The following is a 15,976-nucleotide window of genomic DNA, read 5'->3' as shown; positions in this document are numbered from 1 at the left end:
ACATTTCTCTCCCCTGGCCAAACTCAACTGGAAGCCAGCCGGGCAGGGATCTCAGGTGATACAGAGCCCAAGGGCCAGCCTCTCAGGACATCAGGAACGGTAGCTAACACAACTTGGAGGGAAACTCTTTGGTTTTACTTGTTGTCACAGACCAAAGTCATTGGAGAGAGGCCCCAGACCAAGTTCCTCAGGGCTCCCTGACCCTCTGCTTCAAAAGCCCATCTGCCCATCATTTATTTGCAAGACAGTGCTCTCCCCAGACAGAATGTCCAAATATAATGTTGTATTTCAGTAATTCTCTCAGCATTGAAACAATCTAATTGGTGAACAGCCTCCGGCTAGTCAGAGCTGCCAGACCCTTGCCTGGTGACTTCAGTCAGGTTGTGGAAGGACTAGCAGCCGCCCAGAAAACTCTGTTTTGCAGCAGGAACATTTTCCAGGCTCACATGCTGGAGATTTTCCAACACTAGTGTTGATTTAGTCCCTGCCCTCCAGAAACATTCATTCTGTCTCCCTCTTGACAGCTCCTTGAAAACTCAGCACCCACCAGGCAGGCCCACTGAGGCTAACCAGCACAGGGGTCTTCTGACCATGTGATACTCAGAGATCTCACCCTCTAGGGGCTTTTGCTACATTGCCCCAACCAAGAGAGACTTATGTTCCTCAGTTTTTTCTGGAACGCCACGTCCTGAAGTCATCACTGACTTGGCCTTTGTGGAAAGTAAAAAAAAAAATGTTAAGGATTTGGCCATAAGCCCTTCTGGGTCACCTTGACCTTCTTGTGAGCTGAACTTGGATACAGGGCCTCAGCTCTACTGGCCTCAGGGTGCAAAGGGAGTTGTCCCAGAGGACTCGGGTGTGTGGGTGGACAGACCCAGAATAGTGGCGGGAAGAAAGCAGCTGACCCCCACCTCTTGCTCAGGGCCTCACTAGATGACCCCGGGTGGGACCTGTGTGACTGTGCAGCCTCAGGGCTGTGCTGGAGAGGTAAAGGCCAGGAATCGGTAGCTGGGAGGGGACTCTGTGTGCCCCAGGGTGGGGGGGATGGGGAGTCAGAGCAAGTCAGACATGGTCTGGGGCTCAGCTGTCAGGGTCACCCAGAGGTTCTGGTCTTGAAGACCAGAGGAGAGCAGCAGCCTGGCTCTGTACTCCAAGCCCTCGCTGGCCAGGCACATCCTGGGGCAAGAACCCAGCTGAGCAGGGTCTTAATCGCCAACTCCCAGGAGAAAGGTCTTGGTCACCTCACCAGGCTAATGAGCAGGAAAGCAGGCTACTTCCCTTCAAGAGAGTCTCTTCTCACTTCTGGACCACCCCTCAGCCATTCTTCCTCTTCCATCAGCCCAACCGGAAGAGCTCGCTCTCCGCTGAGCCCTGCAGCCAGCCATTCTAGCCCTTTAGCTCAGTGTCCCAGAATTGGGACAGGTAACAGTTGTCTCCATGCAGCATTACACCAGGGAAGAAGGACCGGCGTCTGGATCCCATCAGAGCCAACGCTGCTTTGTGACCTTGATCGATCTATTAGTTCTGCTTCAGGCCAAGCCTGGCACACCTCCTCTTCTGAAGCTGGGGCCCTTTCATCTCTCGCTCCAGCCCAGCACTGCTGGGACTGCAGCCCAGCCTGACTGGGGCAGAAGGATGAACGACCCACCTCTGGGCAGGCAGCAGAGGAAGGCAACACACATGGACCCTGGTTCCACCAGGCATGGGATCTTCACTGAATTTTTTAACCTCCGTTAGCCTCATCGTCCTGAAATCTATAAAACATCAGTCACAATGTCTACCTCACAGGGACTTGTTAGAATATAAACTGCTGTGACTTACGGTCCAGAGTAAGTTGGACTTACTCCTGAGTAAGTCGGACTGTGCTTTTCAGTATCCTTGTGCCCGTCTGACCCTGACTCAGGACCCACCTTAGCCTCAGGGTGCCTCACCAGCAGAGGCCGTGCCCTGCACCTGTGGACAGTCTTCCTTGGGGGAACCTACTTGCTCTTCAGAGAGCTCCAGGCTCCCACTGGGACCTGGAGCCTCTCAGTCTCCCACAGCTCTGTGCCTAGTTTGGCTCACCCATGAAATATAGGAGTTGAGCACAATCTTGTCTCTCCAACCAGAACTGTAAACCATAAACTCCAAACAGACCATGAACTCCTGGGAACAAGGGCCAAGCTGTCCACGAGCGAGGGATCACATCAGGACACACAAACAACCATTGTTTCTTGGGAAACAAATCAATGAATCCACTTCTTAACCTAATATGCTGTGAAAAATAAAATCTGAGAATGGATGTCAGTCAAAAGGACCAAGGATAGATTAATAAACTCACTGATTAGGATCATGTTAAGTATTTCCATTTGCAACAGGCAAGTATCTCTGTAATTAATTAGCTATAAAAGTCCTCAGGCCTAACACACAGGTGGCTTTTATTGAAAAGACAAAGAGATTGAATTTCACAATTCACAGGGATCCTCCTCAAAAGTGACTCGAAATGGAAGCTTTCGAGAAGAGAGAGCTCCTCACAGGACTAGAAACCAGACCTTGATGTATTGGCTTACTGTTTCCTTCAGGACCACAGAAGGACAATATCACACCAGGTATACACAAAGCTTCTGAAACTTTCACATGCATAGAAACACCTGGAATCAGATAAAATGCAGATTAGTATTCTGTAATGCATTTGGTAGGTCAGGGCCGGGGCGGGGCAGAAAGGCTGCTTTTCTAAGAAGCTCCCAGGTGGCACTCATGTATCTGGTCCAGGGCCCACACTGTGAGCAGTGAGGAGACTCAGAACATTCCACTGCGAGCTCAAAGAGCAGGTTCCAGCTCACCTCACCCAGACTTGCCTGGCGGTCAGGATCTCTCTCTGGGGCTCTCTCTGAGAGTCCCTTCCAACTCTTAAAACAACAAAAAGTCCTAAGACTCTAAAAGATAGGATTAAAGAAATGTCTCCCAGGGGTGGCCATCTCCCCGACTTCTCTCCCAGGGACAGAAAGCGGTGGCAGCGTGGTAGAGTCTGGATGAAGTGCTTTCTCGGCCACCTTGGAGCCATGAGCAGGCTGCCTCATTTCAGAATGTGGGGATTGCACTTCCCAGGGATCTCATGAGAAGGAAGTGAGGGAGGGGATGAGAAAAAGTTGTGGAAACAGTGAGCCCTCTCCCACCCTTGCCACCACGGGAGGCCAGAAAAACAATTTCTGGTTTGACGATTAATCCCCCTTCTTGTCCTTCTCTATTTATTTGCCCTCCTCGGCCGCAGAGCCGGGGCCAGACCACAGCCCTCCTGCGGCTCAAAGTGGGCATCCATTTGCGTTTGGTTGAGAGTAACAGAACCAGATCCCAGCCAGTCTGAAGAGGGGGAAATGGAATCTCCTGGAAGAATGTGGAATTACTCAGAGAATTGAAGGTCCCAGTGGACAACTGGGCCTCATGAGGGGAGCCAGGCAGCAAGCTGAAGAAACTCAAACAGCTTCACCCTGCAGTGGCTCTGATTGTTTTCCATTCTGACATCACTCCCCTGCAAAAGTCAGGGGCCCAGGAGACAGAAAATGATGGTCAAATGTGGGTTGCAGCAGGGCAGGTTTGGTCCTGAAAGGCAAACGGAAAGACTGTCACTGAGGAAGGGAAGATGCCAGGCAGGTGGGTACAGGGATGCCCTCTGCAGAGTGCAGACAATGACTTCCCTACAATGCAATTCCAGGGAGCCCGCCACGTGGGGAAAAGAGCATATGAGCACACAACAGCCACCTTTAGAATCCTGCCGTCTGTGATCACTTCTAGCCTATTCAGCCCCTATGGAATTCCATCTTAGCGCACAGAATTTGCTTAGAACCTATAGATTACATTTCACTTTTGCGGCCAGAACCAGGAGTGGGTTTTAGTCTCAACTCCATTTTTCCCTCCACATAGAACATTTTCATAATGTTGAAAGAGTGAGCAGCAAATGGGAGAGTGAGGACAGAATCACAGAGCCATGGACAGGGCTGCTGCTAGGGGGATATTCATGCCTCAGCAAAAGTAACCATGCCTGGGTGTCATGGATTGCAAGGAAGGGTCAGGAGGGAGTCTGTGCTCACTGTGAGAGTCAAGAACACAGGGTGCAAACTGGGGGAACAAAGGAAGTCCTTCTTCCCTTGCCTGACTTCTAAGAAGAATGATTTCCATCCTTCCATCCCAGATATCCAGGCAGCAAGACATGTTCTTTATTTTTTTAAAGAATTTATTTATTTATTTGAGAGAGAGATCACAAGTAGGCAGAGAGGCAAGCAGAGAGGCGGGGAGTGTGGGGTGGGAACAGGCTCTCCGCTGAGAAGAGAGCCCAATGTGGGACTCAATCCCAGGACCCTGAGATCATGACATGAGCTGAAGGCAGAGGCTTAACCCACTGAGCCACCCAGGTGCCCCAGCAAGACATGTTTTGGCTGATTTAGCAGACAGAAGCTCCTGAGGGCTTGGGTCTATGCAGTCCACAGTCTAGGAGCCACGAATACATGTAGATCCTGAGCACTGCAAACGTGGCTAATTCAAACTGAGAGACGCACTGGCTGTAATACACACCAGTGTTCATTTTACCATGAACAAAAGAATGTAAAATATCCCAATACTTTTTACATGGATTGCATATTGAAATAATAGTTTAGACATCTTCAACTTAAAAAGAGAACTAAGATTAATTTTACTTTTTTTTGCTTCTAAAATGTGGCTCCTAGAAAAATTGAAAGTCATAAATGTGACTGGCATTATATTTTTATTGGACAGAGCTAGCCTCAGTCTCCTGGATTTTCACATCTGTCATTCCTCATTCCCCCATATTTTTTGCTCTTTTCATTTAGAGCAGAGCCCTGCTAAGCCAGGGCCTGTTCCAAGCAAGCACTACAGAGAAATGAACATTGTCTACCTTCACCTTTCCCAACTCTTTATCACACACACACACACACACACTCACACACACATGCATGCACACACACACAAAGGCGAAAATTAGAAAAGAAAAATTCAGAGTGGTGGCACTCAGCTTAAATTCTCAGTATGTTGCTTTCTGTATGTTTGTTTTAAATTAAGAATTTTGGAAAGCTTTGCATAATAATATATTAATAACATTAATATATTATTATTAATAATTATAGCAATACTTTTATGCTCTCCTAAAAGATTTAGACATATTAGCTTCAGTCTTACTGCAACCTTGTGAAGCAGGCAGTATCCCTTGACCTCTGTTTTAGAGGTAAGAAACAGACCCAGGAAGATCAAGCAATCTGTCCAATCAACCACCTTTCTCTCACAGCGGGAGGAACTGAGTCCTGCAGGTGGGAAAAGACACACTTATGATGACCCAGACAGTGACAGAGACAGAACTAGCCCTCTGCTCTATGAGGCCTCCCACATAGCCCCAGTCTCTGACTCCTGCCACCAGACCTCGTCAATCCAAGGCTTAGGGGTATTTTGATGGGAGTAGACTAGGATACTTGGGGGTGAGAGACAGGGAAAAGTAGATGCAGACATTTCTCATCTCTCTTGACCTGGTAAAAGTCAGGCTGTTCAATTCACACCCTAAGCAATGAACACTAACAGGAAAAAACAAAGGTTTTGGCATCAGCCAGTTCTAGACTCAAGTCTTTCTACAACCACAGAACAGTCGGAGGATCGTGAACAAGTTACACAACTTCTCTGATTTTGTCGCTTGCTAAGTAAAATTGGGTTAAGAACAACTCCTTCTGGGATCACCAGAAGATCCACATACAAAACAACCTGCACCATCCCCAGTGTATCCTGAGCAAGTGCTCTATAAATACCCTTCCTTCTCCAGACCACCCCTCCCCTCCAATTCAGCTGGAGAGAAACAGGGACCCCTGACACTTCTGTGTAAGGTCTATACGGGAGTGAAATAGGCATGTAGGTCTGGAGCGGTGGCCCCGGGGATTGAGGAATGGAAACCTCTATGCTGTTTGCAACATAGCAAGTCACACCAGGGTCTCCTCCTCGAAATGCACCCCATAGCCTCACCCTGTTGCTGGAAAGACAGAGGAGGGTTGTGAGCTCTAGCTTGAGTCACAGAAGCCCTTTGTGTCTCCCAAGAGAGGGGTGGGCCTCTGGCCCAGGACGGGGGTGAGGGGTGGGCAGGCAGGGGGAAATGTGGTGGGTGGGGTGATCTCGTAGCCTGGATTTCATCTAAGAAAGGCTGGCCTGATGCCCAGCCCCCGGTGTTGCAAGGGCTGGCAGAGGCGCCCCTGTGAGCTGGGACAGGTGCAGACAAAGAGCAAAGATGGAAAAAGAGAGATGTCTTTTCCCCATTTCTCTCAGCTTACAGTTTCATTAATTAAAATTGTTTTTTAAAGCTTTGGCCTTAAAGAGGTCCTGCTTTGCATGCCATCTCTTTCACTAAAACTCAGACTCTCAAAATGTCCAAGAGCCCTCAGAAATTCTTCTTGGCACCATGTTCTCCTTCTCTCTGCCCACAGCACAGACTGCACCCCGCCTCTGCCAAAGAGCTAGAAAACAAATGGGCAAGACCCCAAGACTCCTAGAGACAAGAGGGCACTTTATCTTCTAGGTCTACTTGACTTTCCATAGTTTCAACCGCAAGTTAATTAAGCCAGAGACTAAGGGAAGCCTCTCTTCCAGAAGGAGACCTCTTTCATTTCTCACTCTTACCTCTCTAACATTCTTCCCCTATTTTAAAACACAGATCCCAGAATTTTTTTCCTAATCAAGCAGCTAGAAATGAATGGGCTCTATCACCTTCCATTTCCAGCTCCCTGTGTTTGCCCTTCTAACAGTCCTCCCTGAATACAGTAATAAAATAACTCCTGGGAATTGGTGGGTCTCAAGGCCCTCATGGAGCATAATTTCCCTGAAGACAGACAAGCATCAGCTCTATCTCATCCATGTTGCTTACTACAGGGCCCCTCGGGTAGGGATAATGTGTCCCCACTAAATCAAGGGCAGTTTATTGGATGTCTACTCTGTACCCAGAATTGTATACATTTCCACATCCATCCAGGACAGCAGCCAGCATTCCACAAACGTCAATGGAGTGAAAGGCCATTATGCTATGACAGTACTTAGGCTGAAAGAGTGGTCCCAGGTACCATCCGTGCTCTTCAATATCTGTGTCCCTAAGGTGAGCAAGGTACTGATACTGAAGAGGTGGGGATTCACCAAGAGTGTGTCAAGTACCTGAAAGATGCAGACTACTGTCCTGGGCCCTTCAGGATACCCACAAGGAGTTCCCAATTTTGTTGAGTCCACAACATCTAAATGCTAAATGTATCCATTTGGCTCAAGAGGAAAGGGGAGGGCTCCATGACCCCAAACTGGTAGTGGAGACCTGGACACTGCCATGAGGGCAGGCCACATGATGTCACTGTGTGTCCTGAGTCTCATAGAGTGCCTGGCATGTCATGGCTGCTGAAGAATTGTGTTGAATAGATGGACACAGATGAGGCCAATGCTGCCAAGCCTCATCTCATAAGAGGGAAACAATGAAAGAAAACATCACAGTTAGAAGGGACTATAGAATAGCCTCCTGTGTTTCCATAAGAACATGAGGGCCAAGGCCGCATGGTGGGGTGGAAAAGGGCAGTGAAACAGTCTGGAAGCCCAGGACCTCCTTGTTCTGACAAAAAGAGAAAAGACCTGCAAGCAGCAGGTGCTGTTAGGGCAGGCTTCCTAGCCGTTCCTTCTCGCACCGCTGGCTAGGTCACATCTACTTGTATACTCCCAGCACACGTGCATATCCCTCTTCACATTCATGATTTTATTCTTTGGTGATTCTCTTGACTGGAAGTTTCCTGAAGCTGGAGGTCATGGTTTCAATTTGTTTCTTTCTTTTTTTTTTCAATTTTATTTATTTATTTGAGAGAGAGAGTGAGAGCATCAGGAAGGAGAGGGGCAAAGGGAGAGGGAGAGAAAGAATCCCAAGCAGACTCCCTGACCCCGAGATCATGACCTGAGCTGAAATCAAGAGTTGAATGTTCAACCAACTGAGCCACCCAGGAACCCCTGTTTCTTTCTCACTGCCCATAGTATCCCCTACTTTCACCTGAATCACATAAAAAGTATTTGTTAAATCCATGAATCTATCAGCTATACATTCCTTCTTAATTACATGTTAGATGTTTCATAGAGGCAAGAGGGCTCTCATTGCAAAGGCAATCACCTTATAACCATAAATTAGAGTTTGAGAAAACAGATTTGATCTGAAGAGGATTGAGTTGAGAACTGGAGAGCTGATGGGACCTAGAAAACCCTATGGCTGTCAGAGCAAAATAAAGAGATTCTGCCTTAGAAGATGGGGTGGAAGAAGGGTGTCTTTCAAAGCTCAGACTAACACTAATCTGAGCAGAGAGAGCAAACATGGGGGAGTTGCTCTAGAGTGTGGGTCTGGGGAAGACAGGAATGCAGAAGATTCTGCTAGTGGAACTAAGAGTAAGCAACCAGCCTGCACTGGCCAAGTGGCTGCTGGGAGAAAGGTCTGGGCCCAAATTTGGGAAGGTTCGTACCTAGAGCACCACTAGAAAGACAACCACCTAGCATCCTCCAGACTCAGGACTAAGAGAGGTGGCAGAGTCGGTCAGACAGTGAAACATAAGCCTGACATTTTTATTATGATTGCATTAAGTTGTACCAAGCAGTGTCCCTATAAATCATCCTCCAGGATACGGAGTGTACACTGAGATTTTGAGCTTTAACCAGAAAACTGAGATCAGGATCATGAGGCTAATTCCTGTCAAGGAAAGCTTTCAATTTAGAACAAGAGTGAGGAGCCAGGTCCTGGTTCTAAGGTCAAGTCTGAAGAAAACTATTGTGACCAATGAAACAATGCAACCAAGTCATGTAGGCATCCATACACTGTGAGAGGAGACACAGGGCTGCATCTGGGGTGTCCAGGCATAAACTCAGTCCCTAAGATTTTTTTAAACTCTGAAAGGTAGAAGTAGAAACCAAAAACAAATAAATAAATAAGTCTAAAAGCCAATCCCTTAAAAATGCAAGTGGCCAAACTCTTAGACCCAGAAATTCTACCCATAGACATCTATTCTAGAGAAATCTTTACCTCTCTACACAAAACGTGTTCAATAGTCACAGGAACATTTAAAGTTAACAAGAGTCCACAGCCTCTCATGGTTCATGTCCCCCTCCTACTTCCCCCAATTCACTTTTGAGAAACGAACTGAGGGTTTAGAGGGCTGTTGGGGATGGGTAAGCCTGTTGGTGGGTATTAAGGAGGGCACATATTGCATGGAGTACTGGGTGTGGTGCATAAACAATGAATCTTGGAACACTGAAAAAATTAAATTTAATTTAAAAAAAAGAAATATTGAAAGTTTAAACCTGAAAGCAGTGCTAGTGTAACTAGAGAACACAACGAATCTGCAAAGAAATGAAAAATAGCAAGGTACATTTAAATCCAGCAACTTGATTTTTTTTCTGTAATTTTAAGTCATCTATTCTTAAGACGGTTTGGTTTCGATTTTAACAGCCAAAATATTTACTAAAATGTGTTAGTCAGGTTTTGCTTATTTTTTCTTCTGAATCATCCTTATTCTTTATTCATATATTTATTCATTCAGCAATTAAATATTGAAAACATAACATGTGAAAACTTTTGTACTAGGAGCTGAAGAAGGTATTTAATCAGAGAAAAGCCCAAGAACCTCGCTTCTTGTTTTCTGAGTTGGATTCATCTGATTTCTAGTATAGGTAACTAATACCAATATTTAAGAGACAGATTTGAACATGTGCTTAGAAAATAAAACCCTTTAAGGATCTCAACAAATAAGTAAATAAATAAAGTTAACAAGATTCTTTTGCAGAGTGACTTAACTAATAAAAGTGAGCCTATTTTAAAGTCTGATATGGGGGGTGCCTGGGTGGCTCAGTGGGTTAAAGCCTCTGCCTTCAGCTCGGGTCATGGTCCCAGGGTCTGGGATCGAGGCCCGCATCAGGCTCTCTGCTCAGCAGGAAGCCTGCTTCCTCCTCTCTCTCTCTGCCTGCCTCTCTGCCTACCTTGATCTCTGTCTGTCAGATAAGTAAATAAAATCTTAAAAAAATAAATAAATAAAGTCTGATATGGGTCTCACCTCTTAAAGTATTCTAGGGGACTAGTAAAATAAAGCAAATGACATCTACACCATGATACATTCCATAACAGTTAAAATGTAGACATATATGCATATGTATAGAGATCCACATATACATATCTGTATTGATATGGAGAGATCTCTAAGACATAGATAGGAAAAGAAGCAAAGAGTGAGACAGTACCCATAGCAGGATCCCCTTTAAATTTAAGGGGATAGAATTTTTTATATGTAAAAATAGGAATTGTGTGTGTGTATGTTCACATATATATACACATATGCATGTGTATATATTTACAAGTGCACACACACACACACACACACACAAACACACAAAATCTGGTACATTTTTTAAATATTTGTACCAAGCTGTTGACAGTGATTATCTCTGGGGAGAAGAAGGAAATTAAGTGGTGAACAAAGAAGACTTTTGATTTACCTATATCGTTTGAATTTTATTACATATTACTTCTCTAATTAACTTTTTTTTAAAATTTCTTCAAGCTGCAAGCAATTTCTATCTGGCACAAGATGGAAACATCAACAGTCCTTTAGGATAGAGGGTCTCTTTGTTCTGAGTAAATTGTTCAAATGAGGGTTTTAATAATATAAATGGAAAGTAAAGACTGGCTTCTGCACTCAAAATGTGGTTGCCAGGAGAAAAGTTTATTGGCAGGGGTGGGGGTGGTGTAATAGTCCCTGTGTAATATTCCCTGTGTTGAAGCAGAGCTAATTGGACTGGGAGATTTGTGAGGACATGTGTCCAACCTAAAAAAGAAATGAGAACCCAGAAGAATGGTGGAGAATTTATGTCTCACCCAACAGCAGTGCACTCTGGGTTAGAAGTTTGAGGACAAGAAGTTTGGAATATTTTTATAAGATCTTGTATGAGACCCTGGCTGTAAGCTATGTACTTTCCATGCCCAGGTGACTAAGTGAAACCCTGAATTCCTTGCTTCTCTATGTGAAAATACTCCTGGACTGAAGATGTGTAATAACTATGAATCGAGTCTTTTTTTAATTGTATTTTTTAATAGGTCACTCCTGATATGCAATAAAGCTCTAAATTTTTGTATATTTATTTCATATCTGGCTACTTTATTGATCTCTTATTAGTTCTCATAAGTTTTTAGTTCATTTTCTCAATTTTAGGTATACCACCTATCACGGGTTGAATTGTATTCCTCCCAAAATTCGTATGTTGAAGCCCTGACCTCCCCTTACTTCAGAACGTGACTGTATTTGGAGTTAGAGCCTTTTAAAAGGTGATTAATTTACTGTGAGACGTACAGGTTGGGCCCTAACCCAATCTGATTGGTAACCTTATATGAAGAGGGAATTTGGACACACAGGATGAAGTGCATAGAAAGGCAACCATGTGAAAATGGCAGCAAGAGGGTGGCCATTGGCGAGCCAAGGAGAGAAGACTCAGAAGAAACCAAATGTGCCAACACCTTGATCTTGGACTCTTAGTCTCTGGAACTGTAGGAAAACAAATTCTTGTTATTCAAGTTACCCAGTCTGTGGTATTTTATGTCAGCCTTAGCAAATGAATGCATCACCATATAATCAGAAAATAATAAGAATTTTGGCTGCTCTTCCCTCATAATTCTGCTACTTAGTTCTATTTCCTGCCCTATTGCATTGGATACCATACACATTTAGACCTTTTCTCAGGAAAGTAGGTTCACATTCAACTTTCTAACACACACATATTTGTTAAGTCATTCTATCTGAAAGAGTCTTGTTGACTTTAGAGGTATTACATTTCATTCAATTAATTCTATGAAGTTGTCATGTTATCCTAGTGATTAGATGAGCCAATAAGTTTCCTTTAGGATAAGTGACTTGTGTCTGGAGTTATAGAGCATAATTAGACCTAGGTTTTCAGATCCTAAGTCAAGTCCTGTGTTTTTTCTTTCATAGCTACCAAACAACTAACCAACAATAAAAAACTTTATATTAGGAGAAAATAAGTATTTATTAACGATTATTATTATTACTTCTTCCTGGGTTTAAAGTGCCCCTTCTGCTTCTCTTTTTCTCCCTTCCTTGAGGAGAAGGGTGCTTTGTCCAACTCAAAAGCAGAGAAGAATGGAACACGCACCTCCTAGATTTCTGCTTTGCCAACCCTTTCTGCCATATTGGTGAAGGAGGTAGCAAATAATAGTGGAAAGTATTCAGTATGTTAGGCAGCTTCTAAGATGGTGCCTGAGGATCTCTGCCTCCTGATATTCAGGAGCCCGGTCTGCACATAGTGATTTGTCTCAGTGAATGAGATATAGCAAAAATAAGGATATACGTCACTTCCAAGATCAGGTTAGAAAACGACTTTGGCTACTGTCTTGCTCACCTCTTTTGCTTTCTTACTTATTCAGACTGATGGAAGGCAGCTCTCATGCAGAGGATGATGTATGGCAAGGAACTTAAGGAGGCCTCTGGCCAATAGTCAATGGAGAACTGAAGTTCTTGGTTTCACAACCTATGAAAAACAGAATCCTGACAAGTGAGCTTGTTGAGTGAGCTTGGAAGGAGATTCTGCCCAAGCAAGACTTCAAATGAGGTTGTAGCCTTTCCTAACACCATGGTTGCACTCCTATGATAGATTCTGAGCCACAGGACCTAGCTAAGACCCATAAAAATTATGAAATAAAGTGTTTTGTGTTGCTAAATTTTAGGGTAATTCCTTACATAGCAATAGATAATACACTCAGTCTGGAAGTAAAAAGCCCTGGGTTTTTGTCTTATCTCTATCAGTACTTTTTCCTCTCTGGAAGTACTTAGGCAAGTACTTTTTCCTCTCTGGAAATCAATTAGATTCCTCTTCCATGAAATGAGGAATTAGGAGAGATGATCCATAAAAGTGCTTTTCAACTCTCAAACTTTATACATCTGTGACTATTCCTGGCACAATCTCCCAAATCTATTCCTATGCCCCCCACTGCAACCACTCTACACTCTTATCATGCCCAACTCCCTTGCAGCCCCCAGGTCTTCCTAAGGGCTCTATTATCCCTGCTCTTTTCAATTCTGCAGTGAAAGGCAGGAGATTGTACTAGGGCAAAAAAGCCCAGCCCCTATAAAGTAGCCAAGACCTTTACTGAATTCCAAGAGCTGAAGCAAGAGGGTACAATGCTGCCACACACCACTTATTAATTGCTCCCACTTTTTAGACTCTTACTAATTGCTACATGCTGCCATGCCTCAGCCCTCAGTCTCTTTTCAACTTTTATGATAATCTGCTTCTGTGTTCCTTATAAGGCAACTCCCAGAGACCCTAAAAGCCTGTCACCTGACTTTAAAAACACCTGGACCCAGAATCAGTCCAGAACAGTGAGTTAAGGAAATGGCATCTCAGGGGACCAGGCCCTTCTGCCTAGAATGCTGACATAGTGCTTTCTTTAGAACAACTGGTTTGGTTCCAGGGGAAGCAATGCACAAAACTTAAGAGGAGGCAAAGAGGTCATCTGGAAGAAGAAGGCTGGTTGGGGAGTTCAGACTCTGGAGCTCAAACCTCTATCATGCTACTGGATTATTACAGGAACAGGATCCAAATGAAGCCTCAGTTTATCTTCTTATGAAACAGGAAGAAATCCCTGGCATTTGTACTAGTCTTTCCTTGGGGTGCCTGGGTGCCTCAGTCAGTTAAGTGTCAGCCTTTAGCTCAGGTTATGATCCCAGGGTCCTGGGTGGAGCCCTAGGATCAAGCTTCTCCAGTCCTTCTGCCTGCCCTTCCCCCTGCTTGTACACTCATGTGCTCTCACTCACTCTCTCTCTCTCTCTCTCTCTCTGTAAAATAAATAATAAATAACATCTTAAAAAATAGAATAAAACTAAAGTCTTTCCTCCTACCTAGACCCTACAACCCTTCTCCTCACACCTTCCCCCTTTAAACTTCACCCCACAAACCTTAGAGGGCTCTAAATCTCCAAGAAAAAGTATGAGGGAGAGAGTGTGTGCTTTCCTAAAGTTAGTAAGCATGGAAAGAAAAGCTGCTAGTGAAATGAAATACATAATCTCTACTTCTACTGCCTTCCATCCTATTCTTTTGACAACGCTTGTCCATGCAACTCAATATAATAACCAATAGGTCCTGGCAGCCATAGTGGTGGCATTTGTGTTCTCTAGAAGAGGAAATGAGATACAGAAAAAGAATTAACTTTTTAAAAACACATCTTAATTCTTTTTTACTCCACCTGCATCCATGAAAGTAATTAAAGAGGTTAAGTTGTTTGCTCATGTTTAGAACAGTGTGTACAGAAGAACCAATGCACCTATCTGCTGACTCTTTTGACTTCATGTAAAAGAAAACCTGACTCAAATAGCTTAAACTTTAAAGGGAACTTATTTGCTCATCTAACTAAAAAGATGACAGGTATACTGGTTTCAGTAGTTTCACTTAGAACCTATTCTCTTTCTATCTCTCTGACTTCACTCAACTTCATCTTAACGCTGGCTCCCCTACTGTTCATAAGGTGGCTGCCAGGAGCTCCCAAAGTCATGAGCTTTCTCATTCACATCTAGAAGAAATGCAGGAAAATCTTTGTCCCAGCATTCACAACAAAAGTCCTGAAACTCACTCAGACTTGACTACTTGAAGACACATGCCACTTCAGAAATAATCATTACTGGGGTGCTGGAGTGGCTCAGTCAGTTAAGCATCCGACTCTTGATTTTGGCTCAAGTCATGATCTCAGGGTCATGAAATCAAGCCCTGCATTGGGCTCCATGCTCAGTGGGGAGTCTGCTTGAGAGTCTCTCTCTCTCCCTCTCCCTCTGCTCCCCTTCCATTCTCTCTCTCAAAAATAAATAAATCTTTTAAAAAAATCATTATTGGCAGCAAGTAGGATAGCCTATTTGACTAAGCTCCCACTGAGCCAATAGCAGAAGTAACATCCTCTGAACCACTTGAATTCCCAGATAAAATTGGAGGATTAGTGAAAGAGGAAGGGAAAATGGATGCTAGGAAGATAATCAATTAGTATCTGTTATAGATAAAAAGTGTTTTTTTCAAGTTCAAATCCCCAGAGAGGGTGGATTAGTTGGTTGGTTGGTTGGTTTCAAGGCTTTGATTTTTTTTTTAAGAACACTTAAAGGTTAACAGCAAAATTAAGAAGAAGATATAGAAATTTCTCATATACCCCCTGCTTCCACTTGAATGCCCTCCCCCCTTTACCAATATCCCCCACCAGGGTGGTACATTTGTTACACTTGATGAACCTACATTGACACATTGTAACAACCCAAGTCCACAGTTTATATTACAATTCACTCTTGGTGTTGTACATCTTGTGGGTTTGGACAAATGTATAATGACTCATACCCCTTATTGTAGTATTATACAGAATATGTTCACTGAATTTTAAGTCCTCTGTGTTCTGCCTATTAATCCCTTTCCCCATCCCCCAAACACTGGAAACTGCTGATCTCTTTACCGTCTCCATAATCTTGCCTTTTCCAGAAAGTCATATAATTGGAATAACATTTGTATAGTCTTTTCAGGTTGGCTTTTTTGACTTTGTAACATACATTTCAGGTTCCTCCATATCTTCTTATGGCTTAATAGCTTGCTTGCTTGCTTGCTTGCTTTCTCTCTCTCTTTCTCTCTTTTTCTCTTTCTCTCTCTTGTTCTCTCTTTCTTTCTTTCTAAAGAGAGAGAGAGTAGGGTGAGGGGCAGAGAGAGAGGTAGATACAGAATCTCAAGCAGCCTCCACCCTCATGTGGAGCCTGACATAAGGCTCCATCTCGTGACCCTGAAGTCATGACTTGAGCCAAAATCAAGAGTCAGACACTTACCTGACTGAGCCAACCAGGTGTCTGTTAATAGCTCATTTCTTTTTAGCACTGAATAATATCCCATTGTTTGAATGAACCACAATTTATTTACCCATTCACCTACTGAA

Source organism: Lontra canadensis, unplaced genomic scaffold (assembly GCF_010015895.1).
Source record: "Lontra canadensis isolate GAN:19392208 unplaced genomic scaffold, GSC_riverotter_1.0 scaffold188, whole genome shotgun sequence".
Classification (NCBI taxonomy): Eukaryota; Metazoa; Chordata; class Mammalia; order Carnivora; family Mustelidae; genus Lontra; species Lontra canadensis.
Note: the sequence above shows the minus strand (reverse complement) of the source record.